We start from the raw sequence: 21,648 nt of genomic DNA on the forward strand, positions 1-21,648 counted from the left end.
AAGCTTTTGGTCATTTGCTCTAATATCTCATGGTTTGATGTCAAATTTTGTTTGATAACACTGCTGTGAAGTGCCTGGAGACGTTTTACATTAAAGGCGCTATATAATTACAAGTTGTCGTCTATTCCCATCGTGCCTTGTACACTTTAAAGCCTCAGTGCATGCAGTATACTACAGCAATGTAGTACACTGCATGCAGAGGCTTAAGTGGAAAGTTCAATCAAATATTGTGACTAAAGTACTGCAATTCCAAAATGTCTTAAATTTGAAGAAAAAGTTGAACACATATGGAAAAGGGCTGATATACTGACTAACAATTTTCACACCATCCATCAATGCCATTCTCCCCAATAAGATTTAGCTTATTTGACCTTCAACTTGCACAGAAAAACCTTTTATCACCGGGCATGATTATTACAGCAACATTCAGGACAGGTATCAGAAGTTGTGATAAGGTTAGAAAACAGGGAGCCAGAGATACAAGTTAGTCAACACTAAAATTAAAGCAATGAATCTTTGTTTTTGGATGGTATGCAGATCTTGGAATGGTTTAGTCCCCAGCAATCCATTATCAGAACTTTTGCATGACTATCAAATAATCCTGCTCATGAAGGCAATACTGTATGTTCTTACTGTTCCAAACTATCCTTGACATTAAGCTGAGTAAAATGAAACAGCAATTCTGCTTTAGCAAAGCCAGACTCTTCCACTTTCAAATAGGATGAGCTATTTTCAGCACCAGTTTTTCCAATAACTTGGCTATAAAATTAGAGGCATGGAAATGTTTTGACCCAATAATACTGTACCCATCTTGAGGGGAAGTTGATAAAAATGTGCAAAAGTAACAAAGGATCCTAGATAACAACAGAAAATGCTGGAAATACTCAGCAGGCTAGGCAGCATCCATGGAGAGAGAAACAGAGTTAACGTTTCAGGTCTGGGACCCTTCATCAGAACTGGAAAAAGCTGGAGATGTTGTGGGAGACTACAGTCTCCCGCATAAAGAAATAGGCAACACAGCGAGCTACAAGAAATAGGTCTTTACTCCAACTCTCACCATACAGTACTGAATTCGTAAAGCCCACGAACCTGTGATGACTCACGGATTGGTCACCTGCTGGAACCTCATTGGTTTTCCTTCTCTCAGCAGCAGGCAAGTCATAGTCATAGAGTAATACAGCACGGATAGAGGCCCTTCGGCCCATCGTGTCCGCGCCGGCCATCAAGCCCTGTCTAATCTAATCCCATATTCCAGCATTTGGCCCGTAGCCTTGTATGCTATGGCATTTCAAGTGCACATCCAAATGCTTCTTAAATGTTGTGAGGGTTTCTGCCTCCACAACCCTTTCAGGCAGTGAGTTCCAGACTCCAACCACCCTCTGGGTGAAAAAGTTCTCTCTCAAATCCCCTCTAAACCTCCCGCCCTTTACCTTGAATCTATGCCCCCTAGTTATTGACCCCTCTACTAAGGGAAAAAGCTCCTCAGCATCCATCCTATCTATGCCCCTCATAATTTTGTACACCTCAATCATGTCCCCCCTCAGCCTCCTCTGCTCCAAGGAAAACAAACCCAATCTGCCCAGTCTCTCTTCATAGCTGAAGCGCTCCAGCCCTGGTAACATCCTGGTGAACCTCCTCTGCACCCTCTCTAACGCGATCACATCCTTCCTGTAGTGAAGTCTGAACATGCCTTATTCCTCTCAGCTTGCAACTGTCTTGCAGGGGGAGGGGAATACAGCAGTTAAAAGGGGATTATACAGGTTTATATCTACATATACACAGTGTTACCCCAATGTGGTAACGCCACATACGCGCCCCCCCCCCCCCCCCCAGAATCCTCGTTAACTGTAAAAGTCAGTCTCTGCGGAAGTTTGACCAAACGGCCGTAGCGGCTGTAGTAGCCATCTGGCGTGAGGAGGGCTGTCTGAGAGGTCGGCCGGTTGGTTCGTCGGCTGGTCTGCCGGTGGGCTGGCTGGACGGGCTGCCGGCGAAGGTGGGGCGGCGGCCGGGAAGTAAGGTTCTGCCGTGTCTTGGTTCTCTTGTGGGGCCGCCGCCAACGCGGGAGGTCTGCCCCGCCATGGGGGGGGGGGGGGGGGGGGGGGGAAAGAGCCGGACGAAACGGGAAGCTGAGGTACAGGTGCGCCGGTTTGAGGCGGTTTACTGAAATAAGGTCCGGCTTCCCGCCGACGTCGATAAGAAAAGCTTTGTCCCCCGTCTCCAATACTGAGAAGGGGCCGGTGTATGGTGCCTGCAGCGGGCCTCTGTGCGCGTCCCAGCGCATGAAGACGAACTCCACATGTGGTAAGTCCCGAGGCACGTAGGACGGCTGCGGGCCGTGTTGCGAAGTGGGCACTGGACGGAATTGCTGGGCCGCGTCCTGGTGCAGGGAAAGCTGTCTGGCGGCCGCCCACGGCTCCGTTGTCAGGGGGAGGAAGTCGCCTGGTACTCTGAGCGGTTGGCCGTAGACCATCTCGGCCGCGGAGGCCCTCTTTGGGCGCAGTGCGCAATCCCAGGAGGATTCGATCCAGCTGGTGTCGGCCAGGCTGGCGCAGAGGGAGGCTTTCAAGGAACGATGAAAGCGCTCGCAGAGCCCGTTGGCCTGCGGGTGGTAGGCTGTTGTCCTGTGCAACTTGGTGCCGAGGCCGGCGGTGATGGCATTCCACAAGTGGGAGGTGAACTGGGGGCCTCTGTCCGAGGATATGTCGGTCGGCACGCCGAACCGGGCCACCCATGTCGAGACGAATGCTCGCGCGACGTCGGTCGTGGAGGCGAGGGGAACCACCTCGGGCCATCTGGTGGTGCGGTCGACGATCGTGAGGTGTGTGCGACGGCGGCAAGGGGCCTACCAGATCGACGTGGTCGAAACGCCTCTCGGGCACCGGGAAACACTCCAATGGCGCCTTGGTGTGCTGCTGGACCTTAGCGCGCTGACACGCCACGCATGTGTTGGTCCAGTCTCTCTCATCCTTGTGGAGTCCAGGCCAGACGAAGTTGGCGGACATAAGTTTCTGAGACGCACGCGTCCCTGGATGTGAGAGGCCGTGGATGATGTCGAAAACTCGCTTGCACCAGGCGGATGGGACGACCGGCCTAGGCGAGGGGACTGAGACGTCGCACAGGAGGGTTGTGCCGGCTGCGTGGAAGTGCATGTCGGCCAGAGTGAGGCTGGTGGTTGACGTCCTGAGGGCCTGGATCTCCGCGTCGGCGGCCTGGTCTCTCGCCATGCTGGCGTAGTCGACGCCCAGGTGCACTGCGTGGAGCGAGGGTCTTGAGGCAGTCGGCCACCAAATTGTCCTTGCCGGCGACGTGGCGGATGTCCGTGGTGAACTCAGAGATGAAGTTGAGTTGGCGCGCGGACCAGGGTTCGGTTCCTTTGGCCATGGCGAAAGCGAGCGGCTTGTGGTCCACGAATGCGGTGAACGGCCGGCCTTCCAGGAGGAAACGGAAGTGCCGGATTGCCAGGAACAGGAGCTCTCTGTCGAACGTGTAGGCCTGCTCGTTCTTGCGCAGCTGTCGGCTGAAAAATGCCAGTGGCTGCCACGCGCTTTCGACCCACTGTTGCTGGACAGCGCCGACGGCGTAATCCGAAGCGTCCGTGGTGAGGGCGGTCTTGGCGCCCGGGATGGGGTGGGCCAGTAGTGTGGCGTTGGCCAAGGCGCTTTTGGTCTGGTGGAAGGCTGTTGCCATCTCGCTGGACCAGGTGAGTTGCTCTTTGCCCGTTTTGCCCCTGGTGGCTTCGTAGAGGGGGCGCATGAGTGCGGCGGCCTTGGGCACGAACCGGTGATAGAAATTGACCATCCCCAAAAATTCCTGCAGCGCCTTGACCGAGGTGGGCTGGGGAAAGTCCGCCACCGCCTGCACCTTGGAAGGTAGGGGAACGGCTCCCCTTGGCGAGATTCTGTGGCCGAGAAAGTCAATTTGGGCTGCTCCGAACTGGCATTTGGCCGGGTTGACGATTAGCCCGTGTTGGCTGAGGCGCTGGAAGAGAGAGCGCAAATGCGCGATGTGCTCGGCCTTGCTGGTGCTGGCCACGAGGATATCGTCCAGATAGACGAACAGGAAGCTCAGGTCCCGTAGGACGGAATCCATGAGCCGTTGGAAGGCCTGTGCGGCGTTCTTGAGCCCTAAGGGCATGCGCAGGAACTCGAACAGTCCGAAGTGGGTGATGACTGCCGTCTTCTGGACGTCTGCGTGGTGGACGGGGACCTAATGGTAGCCGCGAATCAGGTCGACCTTGGAAAAGACAGACTTTCCTGCTAGGTGTGCCGAGAAGTCTTGGATGTGCGGAATGGGGTATCTATCGGGCGTGGTGGCGTCGTTGAGCTGTCTGTAGTCGCCGCAGGGGCGCCAGCCACCGCCCGGCTTGGGCACAATGTGGAGGGGGGGACGACCAGGGGCTGTTCGAGCAGCGGATGATGCCCAGTTTCTCCATCGTGGCGAATTCTTCCTTGGCCACCGCCATCTTGGCTGGGTCCAGGCGTCTGGCTCGGGCGAACACTGGTGGTCCCGTAGTGGCGATGTGGTGCTCGACACCATGCTTGGCTGCCGCGGCTGAGAAGGTCGGTTGTGTGAGCCTCAGGAAATCTGCGAGTAGGCGGGCGTAGTCGTCATCCGCCGGGGCAGAGCAGGACCAGACGAGGGCCGGGCTGTTGCTCTGCTGGCAGGCCAGTGAAGCGAAAGTTGCTGCGTCGATCAGGCGCCTGTCGCGGACGTCGACCAGGAGTCCGTGGGCGCAAAGAAAATCGGCGCCCAGCAAGGGATGTGCCACCGAGGCCGTCACGAAATCCCACGTAAATCGCTGGCCGTTGAAACAAACCTCGGCCCGTCGCTTTCCAAAAGTAGCGATGGCTGCGCCATTTGCCGCCACGAGGGGTGGGCCACTGCAGCCTGCCTGGATGTCGAGCTGGGAGGCAGGAATTATGCTGCATTGGGTTCCGGTGTCGCAAAGGAATCTGCGCCCTGAAAGGGAGTCGGTTATGTACAGCAGTTTACCTGCGGTGCCGATGGCCATCGTGGCGGCGGGGGTGCGGTCGAGCGGGCCTAGACGGCGGCGCGGGGCTGGGCAGCCATCTTGGTTTGATCGACAGAGCAGGGTGCTCTGCAGCGTTGGGCCTTGTGGCCGAAACGCGCGTGGTAGTAGCATAGTTCTGCGGCCTGGCGTGGCGGCGCGCGCTCGGTGGTGTCGGGGAGCCTCGCAGCTGCACAGCCGAGTTGGGCGACGGCGAAGACTTTGTCCGCGGCGGCTGCCAGTTGTACGCAGTCCGTGATCAGGGACCCCGCGAGGGCAGTCTGTGCCTGCTGAGGAAAAGGGCCCCAAACAAGAAGCACTGCGGTTCAGAGCCCAGGAGCGCAAGCATCCGGCTCATCAACTGGGTCGGGGTAGAGTCGTCGAGGCCTGGTAGTGAAAGAAGCCTACGGGCCCTCTCCTCCCCGGACAGGCCGTAAGCCTGCAGCAAGCGGCCCTTAATGGTGGAGTACTTGCCGGTCTGTGGTGGGTTCCCCAGCAGGTCGAGAACTTCGGCGGCGGTGGAGCTTGCTAGTGCTGAGACTACGTGGCGGTACCTTTCTTCATCGTCTTGAACCCTGCGAAGGGTGAATTGGGCCTCCGTGTGCGCGAACCAAGCTGGTGCTTGGTGTTCCCAGAAGGTGGGGATCTTCAAGGACGTGGCGCCGGCCAACATCGGGCTGCTGCTGGTTGCCGTCGGGTCGTTGCTGGCCTCTGTAGGGCTACGTGAGTCGGGGGCTTCGGCCGCCAACATTCGGGGTCACCAATGTGGGAGACTACAGTCTCCCGCGTAAAGAAATAGGCAACACAGCGAGCTACAAGAAATAGGTCTTTACTCCAACTCTCACCATACAGTACTGAATTCGTAAAGCCCGCGAACCTGTGATGACTCACGGATCGGTCACCTGCTGGAGCCTCATTGGTTTTCCTTCTCTCAGCAGCAGGTAAGTCTGAACATGCCTTATTCCTCTCAGCTTGCAACTGTCTTGCGGGGGGAGGGGAATACAGCAGTTAAAAGGGGATTATACAGGTTTATCTACATACACAGTGTTTCCCCAATGTGGTAACGCCACAATGTAACAGATATTAAGCAGGTGCAGAGATGGGGGGGGGGGGGGGGGGGGGTTAGGAGGGGAGGAAGAAATAGAAAGAACGTCCTGTACTTTTGTAAGAGGCAGGAAAGATAAAATGTTGCAAATGGGAATGGCAAAAATCATACTGCATGAAAAATGGGGGCAGGGATAATTATCTGAAATTGTTGAACTCAATGTTGAGTCCGGCAGGCTGCAAAGTGCCCAATCGAAAGATGAGGTGCTGTTCCTCGAGCTTACGTTGAGCTTCATTGGAACAATGCAATAGCCCGAGGACCGAGAGATCAGAGTGGGAGTGAAGCGGTGAATTAAAGGGACAGGAAGCTCAGGGTCAGTCGTACGGACTGAACGGAGGTGTTCCGCAAAGCGGTTTTTCATGCAGTATGATTTTTGCCATTCCCATTTGCAACATTTTCATCTTTCCTGCCTCTTACAAAAGTACAGGATGTTCTTTCTATTTCTTCCCCCCCTCCTAACCACCGCCACCCCCCCCGTCTCTGCACCTGCTTAATATGTTACATCTCCAGCTTTTTCCAGTTCTGATGAAGGGTCCCAGACCTGAAACGTTAACTCGGTTTCTCTCTCCACGGATGCTGCCTGGCCTGCTGAGTATTTCCAGCATTTTCTGTTGTTATTTCAGATTTCCAGCATCCGCAGTATTTTGCAATTATAAAAGGATCCTAGATTTTGTAAATAGGGACATAACACACAAAAGAGGTACTGTAATACAAAAGCAAAGAGGGAATTCTAAACCAACAAATAACTGATCAAACCTGTTAGAATAGTGTCTAGTTTAGGCCACCTTATTTTCAGAGATTTACTAGATTATGCCACTGATTGGAGGCTTTAGTTACGAGAAGACTAAAGAAACTGGGAGTCTTCTCATTAGCACAAAGAAGTTGAAGAGGAATCAAGTAGAAGTGTTCCAGATTACCAGGCGTTTTAATAAGGTAAAAGCATGAAGATCTATTTCCATTTGTCTGTGAATCAGTAACAAAAGGGCATAAATTTAAGATCATAACCGAAGGGCAACGGCAATTAGGAGAATGTTGATAAGCAGAGTGTTACTAGCACATGGAATACTCAGACAGACACAATGTTCAAAGAAGAATCCAGAATCGTGTTTAAAAGGGAAGTAGATAACTATTTGATAAAGGAAAATTTAAAAAGGGGAGAAGTGCAGGACTACGTGGATAAGCTCCGAAGGCCAGCACAAGTGACAGGATGGATGGACTCATGTCTATAATATTCTATGAATTTCTACATGTGCAAAGTTTTCAACAAGGATTTTGTTTGCAAATTTTTCTGAGCACATGGGGAAATAACTCAGCAAGCCACACACTGGAGCAGGAGAAGCACAAAGTCTGCCTCATAAAATGGCATGCAACTCAAGTTGTCATGGACAATAGAAAGTTCACATTGTCAATAAGATAACATCCAAAATGTTGTGAGTAGCTGGCTGAAAAGCCAAGCGTTTCTGAACCAGTGGAAGTCATTAAAGTTTACACAACTGGAATCATGATTTGTACTTGTATTATGAACTCTTAACAGAATTTCAGCTTCTTGTTTGGCATCTTTTTACCCTAAAAATGCCAATACAAACAAATGGTCTGAAATAAATTTGAAGTCACTTTACATCTAGATGTTTGGTTTGCCTTGCAGAACAAGATACCTACACCAGATGGTACAACTGAAATGCAACTCCCATGAGTGGCAGCACTAAGCATCTTCTACAGTATATGATTAATGCTTAATTGACTTTACTTCAGAATGTCTATGAATTAACACTGCTCAAGAGATGGAACCTAGCAAGATAACAAATAAAAAGGACTTTTTTGTGTGTTTCTTCATTATTATGGAACAGGTGAATGTTAAGGACAATGGATACATAAGAACACAAGAACTAGGAGCTGGAGTAGTCATTTGGCCCTTTGAGCCTGCTCCACCATTCAACAAGAACATGGCTGATCTTCTACCTCAAATCCACCTTCCCCCAATTCCCAAAAATTTATCGACCTTTGTCTTGAATATACTCAACAACTGAGCACCCACAACTCTCTGGGGTAGAGAATCCAAAGATTCACAACCCTTTGAGTGAAGAAATTTCTCCTCATCTCAATCCTAAATGACTGAGCCCTTATTCTGAGACGGTGACCCGGTGTTCTAGATTCCCCAGCCAGGGGAAACCGTTTCTCAGCATTAACCCTGCCAAGCCCGCAAGAATCTTGTATGTTTCAACGAGATCACCTCTCATTCTTCTAAACTCCAGGGAATATAGGCCGAAGCTACTCAATCTCTCATTAGGGCAATCCCCTCATCCCAGAAACTAGTCTAGTGAACCTTCGTTGCACTCCCTCTAAGGCAAGTATGTCTTTCCTTAGATAGACCAGAATTGTACACAGTACTCCAGGTGTGGCCTCACCAATGCCCTACATAATAGTAAGACTTTACTCTTATACTCTAATCCCTTTGTAACAAAAGCTAACATACCATTTGCTTTCCGTACCTGCATGTTAGCTTTCTGTGATTCATGTACAAGGACGCCTATTAGAGCATAACTTCTTCAAGGTGGGCATTCCTAGAAGAGGCCCACCTTGAAGAAGTCCTGCTCATCTCTTCGACGGGATCTCTGTTTGGCTCTTCAACCTTGTTCATCTTCATCGCTTTCAGTTTCCCTTTTTAATCTGTTTCAATTCCTGCTTTTTTCTCAGTTCTGACAAAAGGTCTTCCACCTGAAACGTTAACTCGGTTTCTCTCTCCACGGATGCTGCCCTGGCCTGCTGAGTTTTTCCAGCGTTTTCTGTTGTTATTTAGTTACTTACCCTGTTCACTCAGATCCCAGATGCCCTATAGAGGGCGCTGTGGCATTTCCATCTCACTTACATCAACTTGCCACATAAAGGCCCAGTAATTCGCGTACGCACGCGCGGGCGGGCCAGCACCGCGCACGCACGCACGCGCGGGCGGGCCAGCACCGCGCACGCACGCACGCGCGGGCCAGCACCGCGCACGCACGCACGCACGCGCGGGCGGGCCAGCACCGCGCACGCACGCACGCGCGGGCGGGCCAGCACCGCGCACGCACGCACGCGCGGGCGGGCCAGCACCGCGCACGCACGCACGCGCGGGCGGGCCAGCACCGCGCACGCACGCACGCGCGGGCGGGCCAGCACCGCGCACGCGCGGGCGGGCCAGCACCGCGTACGCACGCGCGGGCGGGCCAGCACCGCGTACTCACGCGCGGGCGGGCCAGCACCGCGTACTCACGCGCGGGCGGGCCAGCACCGCGTACTCACGCGCGGGCGGGCCAGCACCGCGTACTCACGCGCGGGCCCAATGGAAGTGCCAGGTTTCAGCATGCACAACGCATGTGTGGAAAACCGGCATTTCCTTTCCTCTGAACCAAGGGGTTCAGAGGTGGAACGCGTGTGCGCAGGAGTCTGCGCGTGCGCGCTGAAATTCCTATATTTTTTTTAATAACAGGGTTGCCCGTGCGATAAGGCCTCCAGTTTTTACGCGAGAAAAAAGCAGACGTAAGTACTTAGTTTTAAAAGGTAATTGGTCCATCAATTAAAGTTAGAATTTTTTTCCCACAGGTTTATTATTTTTAAAGAATTTACAGTAACGTGTAAGTGTATTTTTAGATCAGATTTGTTAAAAAAAAAATTCAAAAATTTGAATAATTGTTTAAATTAGTTTTTTTACAGTTATTAATAGTTCATTTAAGTAGTGGGATTTTTTAAAACTTTTATTTGAAGTTTAAGTACTGTTTTGGGCACCCGGAGTTTTCATGAGTTTGACATTTCTTACTATCAAACTCATGAATGAACTTTTGCAACCTCCCATTGGTTGCCCAGTGCTCACATGATCCCAGCCGGCTCATCGAACTAACTACGCCGCTGGGTCACGCAAGCACAGCACGCCGGGAGCTGAACCGGGCCACTGACAGGAAATCCACGCAGGGCCAGGCTTCAACTGTCGGCGTGCTAGGTAAGTGTAGGTCGGGGGCTTGCACCCGCAGGAAGCCCCCGACACCAATTTCTGGGCCATGATATCATGGGGATTAAGTGGGCACGGGCAAGTCTAACTAACAGCAGGTGCTGTTCGTTGACCAGTTAAAGGAATTTTTGGGCCAATGAATTAGCTATGACGGCAAATGTTGCAGCCACGTTGCACACATTCCAGAAACAGCAATTGGATGAACGTGCAGTTAATCTGGTGTTCCTGTCTGAGGGAAGAATATTGGCCAGTACACCCTATTTCTCTTTGAGGAGTGTCACAGGATCTTTAATACTCACCTAAACAGGCAGGCTAAATTTCAGTTTAACATCTCATCCAGAGGATGGCACCTCCAGTTATAGGGAGTGCCCACCTAGATTACAGACTCTCAGTTGTGGTGCAGGGCTTGAATACAACCTTCTAACTCAGGGATGATGAGTGCTACCAACTGAACCAAGCCAACACTACAGGACATTAAATACTTGCATTTGTATGCTCAGAGCTGCGCTGGGCAACCTGAAGTTGGAAGCATTAAAATCCAAGTAGGTGAAGCATCATCAAGACATTTTCTGACGTAAAATCCAAGTAGGTGAAGCATCATCAAGACATTTTCTGACGTGGGACAGCCAGAGACAGAGTCCCATGCCTAGAAATCAAAGACTGATCGACTACAGCATTAAGCAGCTGCAACACACTGAATTACTGCCATTGCAAGATAATCTACCAACCCCACTCCCCTCGGAGAATGTATCTGCCAAGTTGGCACTATTAACGCTCTCCACACCTCGGAACAGAAATAGTTCTCTTATTGGGGTGGGGGTTTCCTGGAATAAACGGAGTGCTCATACCTAAAAGCATTTAACAATCCATAGATAGGTAGATAACAAATTCCATATCCCTAATCGGAAGTAAACTGAAATATTTCTCACCATACCAATACAAAGCCCAACTGAAAAAGTACATAAGCTATTATCGATATTTGTGGTCGCCATAGGTAATTGAAACTAAAGCGGTACGATATTAAACGTGTGTCTACAGGATGCCACCCCGTGCACTGCAGCCTAAATCTTCACCTACCTGTTCTCACGCCAACTTCAAATAAAACACAGGCTCTGAAAACGCTGCTCCCGAAGACCGTATCGTTTGCTAATAAATACTCAAATAGTTGAGACTGTCGCCCGTCGTCCTTACACAGAATCGGGCTTCCAGATGGAAATGCTTTAAACAAATTTAGCTTTAAAAAGAACTACAGCTTTAAACAATTTATATAAATCCACGTTTCCTTTACCACCGAATGAATTGAAACCGTACATATCGCACGTGTTTAATTCAGAGTACGGAAATAAAGTCATCCATTTCAATAAATCCATACAACTCGAAACGCTGTATAAAATCGATTCATAAAATCTGGGAATTTACCACACCACATTCCACTTACCTAATCAAAAATACAATTTAGGGGGAAAAAATGCTGCTTCCTTCTACGGCTCGTGGACCGACAGGAACTTCGACCCCGGGAAGCAATTCACATGACCTCGAATTAAGAATGACAGCGTTTCCCTAATAGGTTCTCTGCAATGCACAGCCCTCGCATTGGATGCAATGTTCTTTTAAGAGACCTCCCTCCCTTGCTTACCATCTCTGAAATATTTAATTGGAAAGGAAGTGCATTTTGAATGGAAGGAATGAAAGAAGAAAACTGACGTGTTCTACCAATCATGTATGAAGTAACCAGGATTATGTCCAGACTTGGATGTGATTTTTTTCATATTAAAATCGACCAAACGGATAAATTTCAAAAGCAGTTCTTTACCACTCAAAATATTAACTGATTCTGACGAGGCTTTAGCAATAGCTCACAGTTCCAAATGGTGTAGTGTTACACCAGGAAGTCCCCAAATTGATCGGTATAAGTCAGAGGGAGACATAGCAGAGGCTTTAACCACTAACTTTCACCAATCCTTGCACACAGAGGTTGCAAGAGGTTTGAAGGGTTATCAATGTAAAACCTCCATACAAAAAGGCAAAAAAGGATACACTAGATAACTGTAGACCAGTCTGCCCAATATTATTAGTTGAGCTTGTAGAGGCCATAACACAGTATTACGCACCTAGAAAGACATGGATTAAGGGCAGCCAGCATGGAATTGTAAAAGGCAATTTAGGAATGACAAATTTAATTGAGTTCTGGAGGAAGTAAGTTTACCAGTAAGAAAAATGCAGTGGATATTATGTGTATGGATTTTCAAAAGACAGTTGATACGGTGCTTCATGAGATTTAAAATTAAAGCACAAGGTGTTAATGGTAATGTGGCAGCATGGATCAAAAGTTGGCTGAAAGAAAGTAGTGGTTAATGGAGGTTTTTCCACACTGTAGGGATGTAAACATTGATTAGTGTTGGGACAATTGCTCAATATTTATCCAATATATTAAAAAAGATCTTAGTTGTGTGTACTGTCAACTTTTCCATCAAATTCCTATTTTCATAATTGTAACAGAAACTGCCGATGTAAATTTGCCATGCTGCACTTGTACTCTCCTGCCAGTGGAAGTACTGCAAATGGCTGGAGAATGTAATTACAGAACAATTTACAGAGGCAGTTTGCACTATCAATGTGGACATACAAATTTGTAATAGAAATATAAAATTAACAATGTATGAGCACCTATGAACAAGATGGGGACAGAATTATATCGGCACAAACATTATTCCCCACTCGCTAACCCCACTTCACCCGGACTACACTTGATCTTGACTCCCAATGTGCAATCCCACAAATAATCAACATTTATAGATATCTATTTTTATACAAGATCTGGATGTGGGTTCAGAAGATACAATAACAATTTACAAACAACAACAACTTGTATTTATATAGTGCCTTTAACATAGTAAAACATCCAAAAGGCACTTCACAGGAGTAGTATAAGAAAAAAATGACAGCCACATAAGGAGAAATTAGGGCAGGTGACCAAAAACTTGGTCAGAGATAGGTTTTACAGAGCGTCTTAGAGGTAGCGAGGTTTAGGTAGGGAATTCCAAAGCTTAGGGCCTAGGCAACAGAAGGCACGGCCACCAATGGTTCAGCAATTATAATCAGGGATGCTCAAGAGGGCAGAATTAGAGGAACGCAGATATCTTGGGGTGGGGGCGGGGATTAGATTGCGGGGCTGGAGGAGATTACAGAGATAGGGAGGGTTGAGGCCATGGCGGGATTTGAAAACAATGATGAGAATTTTGAAATTGAGGCGTTGCTTAACCGGGAGCCAATGTAGGTCAGCGAGCACAGGGGTGATGGGCGAACGGGACTTGGTGTGAGTTAGGACACGGGCAACCGAGTTTTGGATCACCTCACGTTTACGTAAGGTAGAATGTGGGAACCCAGCCACGGGTGTGTTGCAGCCATGAGCGTGTTGGAATAGCCAAGTCTAGAGGTAACAAAGGCATGGATGAGGGTTTCAGCAGCGGATGAGTTGAGGCAAGGGCGGAGATGGAAATAGGTGGTCTTAGTTATGCTGCGGCTATGTGGTCAATGACAAATATGGGGTAGTGGTTAACTGTAAAAAATCACTAAGTGATCTTATTTTAGTAAACTTGCCAAATAGATAGCAAATTAAATTTAACAGAACCGAGATGATGCATTTTGGGAGGAAGTACAAGGAGGACATACATATTCAATGGTGAAACTTTAAAAGAATTAGAGAAGCAAAGATACCTAGAGGTTTAGATAAGCAGATCTCAAAAACTGGAAGGACAAGTTGATAAAGCAGTTCAAATAATATACAAGATCATGGTTTTATAAACAGAGGCAGAGTACCAAAGCAAAGAGGCAATGATAAATCTATACATACGCTGATTAGGTTGTAGTTAGAATATGGCATCCAGCTTTGGGCACCTTACTTTGGAAAGGATGTCAAGGCCATGGAGAGGATGCAGAAGAAATTCACCGAGATTATAACTGAATGAGCAGCTTTAGCTATGAGGAGACACTAGAGAAGCTAAGGGTAATTTCATGGGACCAAAGAAAGTTAAGAGGCAATCTGACAAGAGTTCAAAATTGATAAAGGTAAATAGGGAAAATCATTTCCACTGGCTAGTGAATCAGCAACTGGTGAGCATAACTTTAAGAGCACCAAAGAATAAAGGGAAAAAGGCTCTGAAACAGTGATGGTAGCAGAATCTGCAAGGGAAGTGGATAAATATTTGAAGTGTAAAAGGATAGAGAAAGGGCAAGAGAATGGGGTTAAGTGAATAATACAGTTCTATGATTCTAATTGAACTTGTGTTCATGTGCTTCAGGTGAAGGGGAAGGAGAAGACAGTTTCTGCTCCTGCTAATTGTTCAGTGGCCCCTGCTGGAAAGTACATGTGTGGATTTCACTATGGACAGGTTCAGGGTCCATCATTCCCCTATGGTCAAATAACCTGAGCATATTGTTCAGGTTCACTTGAGGCAAGCATGGCACACTACCTCCAGAATAAATCTCACCACCTTCAAGAAAGGCAGGGTAATGAGAAAATGGTTCAAGAAATCTCATGTATTAATGTAGCCTGGAATGACACTTAGGGTAGAATTTTACACTTGCCATGTTTTCAAATTAAATAAATTTAAAAAAAATTCCCGTAACTATATACATGGCAAAAATAATCCACTTCTCTCTGGATTAACAAATTACATGATCCAAAGTCACTTCAAAATAATTATGTACATGTATGGAACTTATTGCCTACCAATTACTTGTCCGAAATGGCTAAGTAGTGGGCAAGAACATAGCAAATGGAATATAATGTGCAGAAATGTGAAGTTATCCACTTTGGTAGGAAAAATAGAAAAGCAGAGTATTTTTTAAATAGAGAGAAGGATATACTTGCCATAGAGGGAATGCAATGAAGGTTCACCAGATTGATTCCTGGGATGGGGGGGGGATTGTCCTATGAGGAGAGATTGAGTGGACTAGGCCTATATTCTCTAGACTAGTTTAGATGAGAGGTGATCTCATTGAAACATACAAAATTCTTACAGGGCTTGACAGGGTAGATGCCTGAAGGATATTTCCCCTGGCTGGGGAGTCTAGAACCAGGGGTCACAGTCTCAGAATAAGGGGTCAGCCATTTAGGACTGAGATGAGGAGAAATTTCTTCACTGAGGGTGGTGAATCTTTGGAATTTCTCTACCCCAGAGGGCTGTGGAGGCTCAGTCATTGAGTATATTCAAGACAGAGATCGATAGATTTTTGAATATTATGGGAATCAAGGGATTATAGGAACGTTTTACTACATTAAAGGCGCTATATAAATACAAGTTGTTGTAGTGCTGGAAAGTGGAGATGAGATAGATGATCATCCATAATCTTGTTGAATGGCAGAGCAGGCTCAAAGGGCCAAATTGCCTACTCCTGCTCCTATTTCTTATGTTCTTTAGTGTAACACTTAACATCTGCTACAATTGGAAACTAAAGGTACAACACAATGTCCCTGCAGCCTCGAGTAGTGCCTTCTGCTGGGAAAAGTCAATATCTTTGTGTACAGTTATCACTGGGTGTATAAGCCAACACCTTTAGCTTCAAGTCTTCACTGGTATGCACCAGCACAGAATGAGACTTTCAGCACGATAATCCTCACATAGTTGTGTAAAACATGCCTAAAAATCAAGGAAGCTCAAAACACAAGCGAGGAAATGGAGCTAGTCACCGTGAAGTTTAAAAGTTGAATTTTTGCATTCAGCACCACATACAGAACAAAGCTTTAGAAGCTAATTTTCTTTAAGTTTTAATGTCTGTGGATAAAAACCACTGTAAACTAGCTTAAATCACAAGAAAACTTTTCACTACAGGTATTTACTGAAGGTTATCTGGAGATGGTAAAATTAGATTATAATAGTGACCGTAAACACATCGGACTGAATTACAGGGAAAATGCTGCATCTAGTTAGAACTGAGCTATATAGGCCAAGAAAGGCCCCAGATTTAATCGGAGTTTTTTTGTTTGTTGTTCAAGTAACCCTCACTCCTTTCTTTGTTCCTTCTTCTCCCTCCCCGAGCCCCCAAATTGTTTTTCTACCAGAGGCTCTGTACTGGCTTATAAACTGTTAAATCTCTGAATTCTTCCAGTTCTGATGAAAGGTCACCAATCTGAAATGTTAACTCTGTTTTTGTCTCTCCCAAGTGTTGTCAGCATTTGTTTTTATTCCATTTCTGATGTGTACAGTGACAGAGAAGACTCCCATTACTGCAACTTGATAAGGAGGAGCCAAGGACAATTTATGAAGGGTTAATATTTCAAGACCTGTACCATAATACACTTACACCTTTAAAATAAAGCATGTTCCTTTTAAAACATTTCTTATATTTTTCTTTGGCATCAGCCTTGGCTCAGTATTAGCTCTCCTCCGAGTCAGAAAGTTGTGGGTTGAAGTACCACTCCAGAGACTTGAGTACATAATCTTGTCTGACAGAGATGCAGTCTTTCAGAGGAGACGTTAAACCACGGCCCTATCTGCCTTCTCACGTTGATGCAAAAGATTCCATGACACTATTTGAAGAGTAAATAAAGGTGGTGTCCTGGCCACCATTTATCCCTCAACAAAACATTATCTAGTTTACAAGATTTACTAGATTATCTAGTTATTTATCTCATTGCGGTTTGTGGGACTGAATTGTGTGCAAATTGGCTGCTACAGTTATTACACTTCAAAAAGTAATGTATTGGCTGTACAACGCTTCAGGGCAACCTGTAGACGTGAGAAGTGGCAATGCAAGGTCATTCTTTCATATTACCAGAACATTCTTCTTGAATCATTTCGATTCTTGTTCTAATGAAGTTGCATCAACTGTACAGAACATTTTCAATGTGGAGAAAATCAATTATAAAATTTAAATACATCAGCAAAATCAAGTCTCCCAAAATTAGCCTCAATAAAAAGGTGTGGGGGTCAGTAAAACTGAGCATGGGAGTTGCTTATGTACTAATTTGATACAACGCGTGCCTTCCTTCAACCGTAACGCAAATAAAATCGTAGATGTAGGAAATATAAGAACATAAGATATATTTCGGGCTAATTCGCTGGGTTGTAACACTATAGAAAGCTTTGCACTGAGAGAAGGGAGTGAGTGCTTCAGTTATAATAACCAGTTAAATGCATCTCCTGATTTCGCAGCAACTGCTTTGACCAATCAGTATGCACCGTGCAGTCTCTTTCCGATGTTGCACCGTAACATCAGATAAAAATTACAACAAACCTGCCCCGCGTTCCCTCAGGAAAGAAAAAGTTTTAAACCAAAGGACCAATTCTTCACCTTCACTTCTCCAGAGCAAGTGGTTGAACAATCAGCAGAGTTTAGGCATCAGAATTAACGACTAAGAATATTTAAAATTCCCATGCAGTACAGCCTCTGACACACACTCACTCTCTCCCTCTCCACCCCCCGGCTCCCTCGTTCTCTCTCTCTTTCTTTCTTACCCTCACCCTCACCCCGGGGAACGATGCCCCACTCGACAGCTCCAGCTCGCTCTCACCTGCCACCAGTTCGCCGACCTTTCACGAATGACCGTCCTTCACCACCGCCGGGCGAGCAACCTCCCGCCTCACGTCACTTCCACGGACGCCGACCGGAAGTACTGACGCGTGAAACTCAGCTCGCGCCAATCGGCAGCGGCAGCTGTTCAACTGGAAGCTCCTCCCCCTAACCTACCCCCTCTCCCCTCCCCCCTAACCCACTAACCCACACCCTCTCCCCACCCACCCCCTCTCAAATTCAAATTCAAATCGCTTTATTGGCATGATGACAAGGTACATCTTATGTTGCCAAAGCATCAAAAAACATTCATGGTTGTACAGAAAAATACAGATCTATCCATACAGTGTATAAACAGATATATCCCTGAGTGTATAAATATACATTCATATAATTTGTATATACTCTTCTTATATTTAGTGGTTGTCCCTCTGTTTATGGCAAGCTGTAACATAGTGTGCCGCTAAGGTTACACAATTTCTCTCTTCCCCTAGTAGGTATGGGAGTTTTTGGTCGTCATTCAAATTTCTGAATTCCGGGCATATTTTTGTGAATTTTGGGTAGAAATTCTCCCTTATGCCCTGATATTTTCTACAAGCTGTGAGGAAGTGCATCTCTGTCTCCACCACTCCCTGACTGCAGTGAGAGCATATCCTGTCCTCTCTTGGTAGCCGGGTCTGCCTGTGTCTACCTTTTTCGATCGCCAGGCTATGTTCACTAAGTCTGTACATTGTCAAGGTGTTTCTCAGTTTGCTATCCTTTACCATGGTCAGGTAATCAGCCATGCTGTATTGTCTGTTTAGGGCCAAGTAGCAATTGAGTTTGTTTTGGGTTTTTGTTGTTTCTGCCCAATATGACAGATATTTTTCCTTTTGCTTCGTGACGATTGTGTTGGGTCAAATTCTTTGTGTTACGCTGTCACTGTCCTGGGGCTGGTTATTGTTAGTAGTGTTAGTAGTTACTTCACTGAGTCCCAGGACTAGTTGACTGAGGGTATTCTTCTTTATGGTCCTCTCTTGGCATTTCAGGGCTTCGTAATGATAGCAGTGGGGGTTGCTCATTTTTAGGTGTTTCCAAAATTTGGTGGCCCTTTTTTGGATAGTGATTATTAATGGATATTGGCCTAGTTCTGTCCTGCATGCATTGTTTACGGTTTTCCTTTGAGTCCGGAGGATACTTTTACAGAATTCTGCATGTAGGATCTCAATTGTTGTGTTTTCCCATTTTGCAAATTCTTGTTGTGTTAGCGGTCCCCACACCTCACTGCCATAGAGTGCAATTGGTTCAATTACTGATTTAAAAATTTTGAGCCAAATGCTAATTGGGATTTCTATTTGGATTGATTTTATAATGGCATAGAAAGCCCTTCTTGCTTTCTCTTTCAGTTCATTCACAGCCAGATGAAAATTTCCCGTAGAACTGATTTTTAAGCCCAAGTATGTGTAGTTAGTGGTTTGTTCAATTTTGGACTCCCCGCTAACCCACCCCCTCTCCCCTCCCCCCTAACCCACCCCCTCTCCCCTCCCCCCAACCCACCCCCTCTCCCCTCCCCCCTAACCCACCCCACTAACCCACCCTCTCCCCCTCCAACCCAGCCCCTCTCCCACTCTCCCCTCCCCCCTCCCCGTCTCCTCCCCCACTATCCCCTCCCCCCCTCTCCCCTCCCCACTAACCCACCCCCTCCCCCCTAACCCACCCCCTCTCCCCTCCCCCGTAACCCACCCCCTCTCCCCTCCAACCCACACCCTCTCCCCTCCCCCACCCCTCCCCCTAACCCATCCCCCCTAACCCACCCCCTCTCCCAACCCCCTCTCCCAACCCCCTCCCCCACTCCCTCCCCCACTCTCCCCCCACCCCCTCCCTCTCCCCCACTCTCCCCCACCCCCTCTCCCCCTCCCCCACCCCCCTCCCCACTCCCCCACCCCCCCTCCCCACTCCCTCTCCCCCACCCCCCTCCCCCTCCCCACCCCCTCTCCCCCACCCCCCTCCCCACCCTCTCCCCTCCCCCACCCCCCTCCCCACCCTCTCCCCTCCCCCCACCCTCTCCCCTCCCCCACCCCCCTCTCCCCTCCCCCACCCCCTCTCACCTCCCCCCACCCCCTCTCCCCACCTCTCCCACCCCCTCTCCCCTCCATCACACCCTCTCCCCTCCCCCACCCCCACTCCACCCTCCCCCCTCTCACCCCTCTCCTCCCCCCCACCCCTCCCCCTCTTCCCCTCCCCCCTCTCTCGCCCCCCTCCCCTCCCCCTCCTCTCCTCTCCCCCCTCCCCCTCCTCTCCCCCTCCTCCTCCTCTCCCACTCCCCCTCCCTCTCCCCCTCCCCTCCCTCTCCCCCCCCACCCCCTCTCCCCCCCTCTCCCTCTCCCCCTCCTCCTCCTCTCCCCTCCCCCTCCTCTCCCCTCCCCCTCCTCTCCCCTCCCCCTCCTCTCCCCCTCCCCCTCCTCCTCCCCCTCCCCCTCCTCTCCCACTCCCCCTCCCCCTCCTCTCCCACTCCCCCTCCCCCTCCTCTCCCACTCCCCCTCCTCTCCCACTCCCCCTCCCCCTCCTCTCCCCCTCCCCCTCCTCTCCCCTCCCCCTCCTCTCCCCTCCCCCCCCTCCCCCTCCTCTCCCCCTCCCCCTCCCCTCCCCCTCCCCCTCCCCGCCTCTCCCCCTCCCCGCCTCTCCCTCCTCTCCCCTCCCCCTCCTCTCCCCTCCCCTCCTCTCCCTCCCCCTCCCTCTCCCCTCCCCTCCCCCCCCCTCCCTCTCCCCTCCCCTCCCCCCCCCCTCCCCGCCTCTCCCTCCCCCCTCCTCTCCCTTCCCCCCTCCTCTCCCCTCCCCCTCCCTCTCCCCTCCCCCTCCCTCTCTCCTCCCCCTCCCTCTCTCCTCCCCTCCCCCTCCTCTCCCCTCCCCTCCTCTCCCCTCCCCCTCCTCTCCCCCTCCTCTCCCCCCCCTCCTCTCCCCCTCCTCCCCCTCCTCGCCTCTCCCTCCTCTCCCCTCCCCCTCCTCCTCCTCTCCCTCCTCCTCCTCTCCCCTCCCCCTCCTCTCCCTTCCCCCCTCCTCTCCCCTCCCCCTCCCTCTCCCCTCCCCGCCTCTCCCCCTCCCCGCCTCTCCCTCCTCTCCCCTCCCCCTCCTCCTCCTCTCCCTCCCCCCTCCTCCTCCTCTCCCTCCCCCCCTCCTCTCCCCTCCCCCTCCCTCTCCCCTCCCCTCTCCCCTCCCCCTCCCCCTCTCCTCCCTCTCCCCTCCCCCTCCTCTCCCCTCCCCCTCCTCTCCCCTCCCCCTCCCCCTCCTCTCCCCTCCCCCTCCCCCTCCTCTCCCCTCCCCCTCCCCCTCCTCTCCCCCTCCCCTCCCCCTCCTCTCCCCTCCCCCTCCTCTCCCCCTCCTCTCCCCCTCCCCCTCCTCTCCCCTCCCCCTCCCCCTCCTCTCCCCTCCCCCTCCCCCTCCTCTCCCCCTCCCCCTCCTCTCCCCTCCCCCTCCTCTCCCCTCCCCCTCCTCCTCCTCTCCCCCCCCCCTCTCCTCTCCCTCCCCTCCTCTCCCCTCCGCTCCCCCTCCTCCTCTCCCCCTCCTCTCCCCTCCCCACCCCCTCCTCTCCCCTCCCCACCCCCTCCTCTCCCCTCCCCCTCCTCTCCCCTCCCCCTCCCCCTCCTCTCCCCTCCCCCCTCCTCTCCCCTCCCCCTCCCCCTCCTCTCCCCACCCCCTCCTCTCCCCTCCCCCTCCCCCTCCTCTCCCTCCCCCTCCCCCTCCTCTCCCCCCTCCCCCTCCTCTCCCCCTCCCCCCTCCTCTCCCCCCTCCCCCTCCCCCTCCTCCTCCACTCCCCTCCCCCCTCCCCTCCCCCCTCTCTCCCCTCCCCCCTCTCTCCCCTCCCCCTCCACTCCCCTCCCCCCTCCCCCTCCACTCCCCTCCCCCCTCCCCCTCCTCCCCTCCCCCCTCCCTCTCTCCCCTCCCCCCTCCCCCCCCTCTCCCCCTCCCCCCCTCCCCCTCCCCCCTCCTCTCCCCCTCCCCCTCCTCTCCCCTCCTCCCCTCCCCTCCCCCTCCCCCTCCTCTCCCCCTCCCCCTCCTCTC

General features: G+C 50.4%; 1 protein-coding gene across 4 annotated transcripts in view; it reads right to left on the reverse strand.

The window, feature by feature from the left end:
• LOC147117491 (transferrin receptor protein 1-like) overlaps positions 1–17,712 on the reverse strand; it is a 68,327-nt gene extending 50,615 nt beyond the window's left edge. Inside the window, exon 1 of one of the 4 annotated variants that reach the window (XM_085988516.1) lies at positions 17,612–17,712. The gene's annotated coding sequence lies outside the window, so the exon portion shown is untranslated. Of the gene's footprint in view, positions 1–11,533; positions 12,947–17,555 lie in introns of those variants that run through there. The other 3 variants (XM_085988512.1, XM_085988513.1, XM_085988514.1) reach the window with 3 other exon arrangements.
• Between the last annotated feature and the right edge of the window lie 3,936 nt (positions 17,713–21,648).

The sequence above is a fragment of the Somniosus microcephalus genome, chromosome 5 (genome assembly GCF_052327205.1).
Source record: "Somniosus microcephalus isolate GS21.2 chromosome 5, FLI_Smic_1.0, whole genome shotgun sequence".
In the NCBI taxonomy this organism is placed as follows: Eukaryota; Metazoa; Chordata; class Chondrichthyes; order Squaliformes; family Somniosidae; genus Somniosus; species Somniosus microcephalus.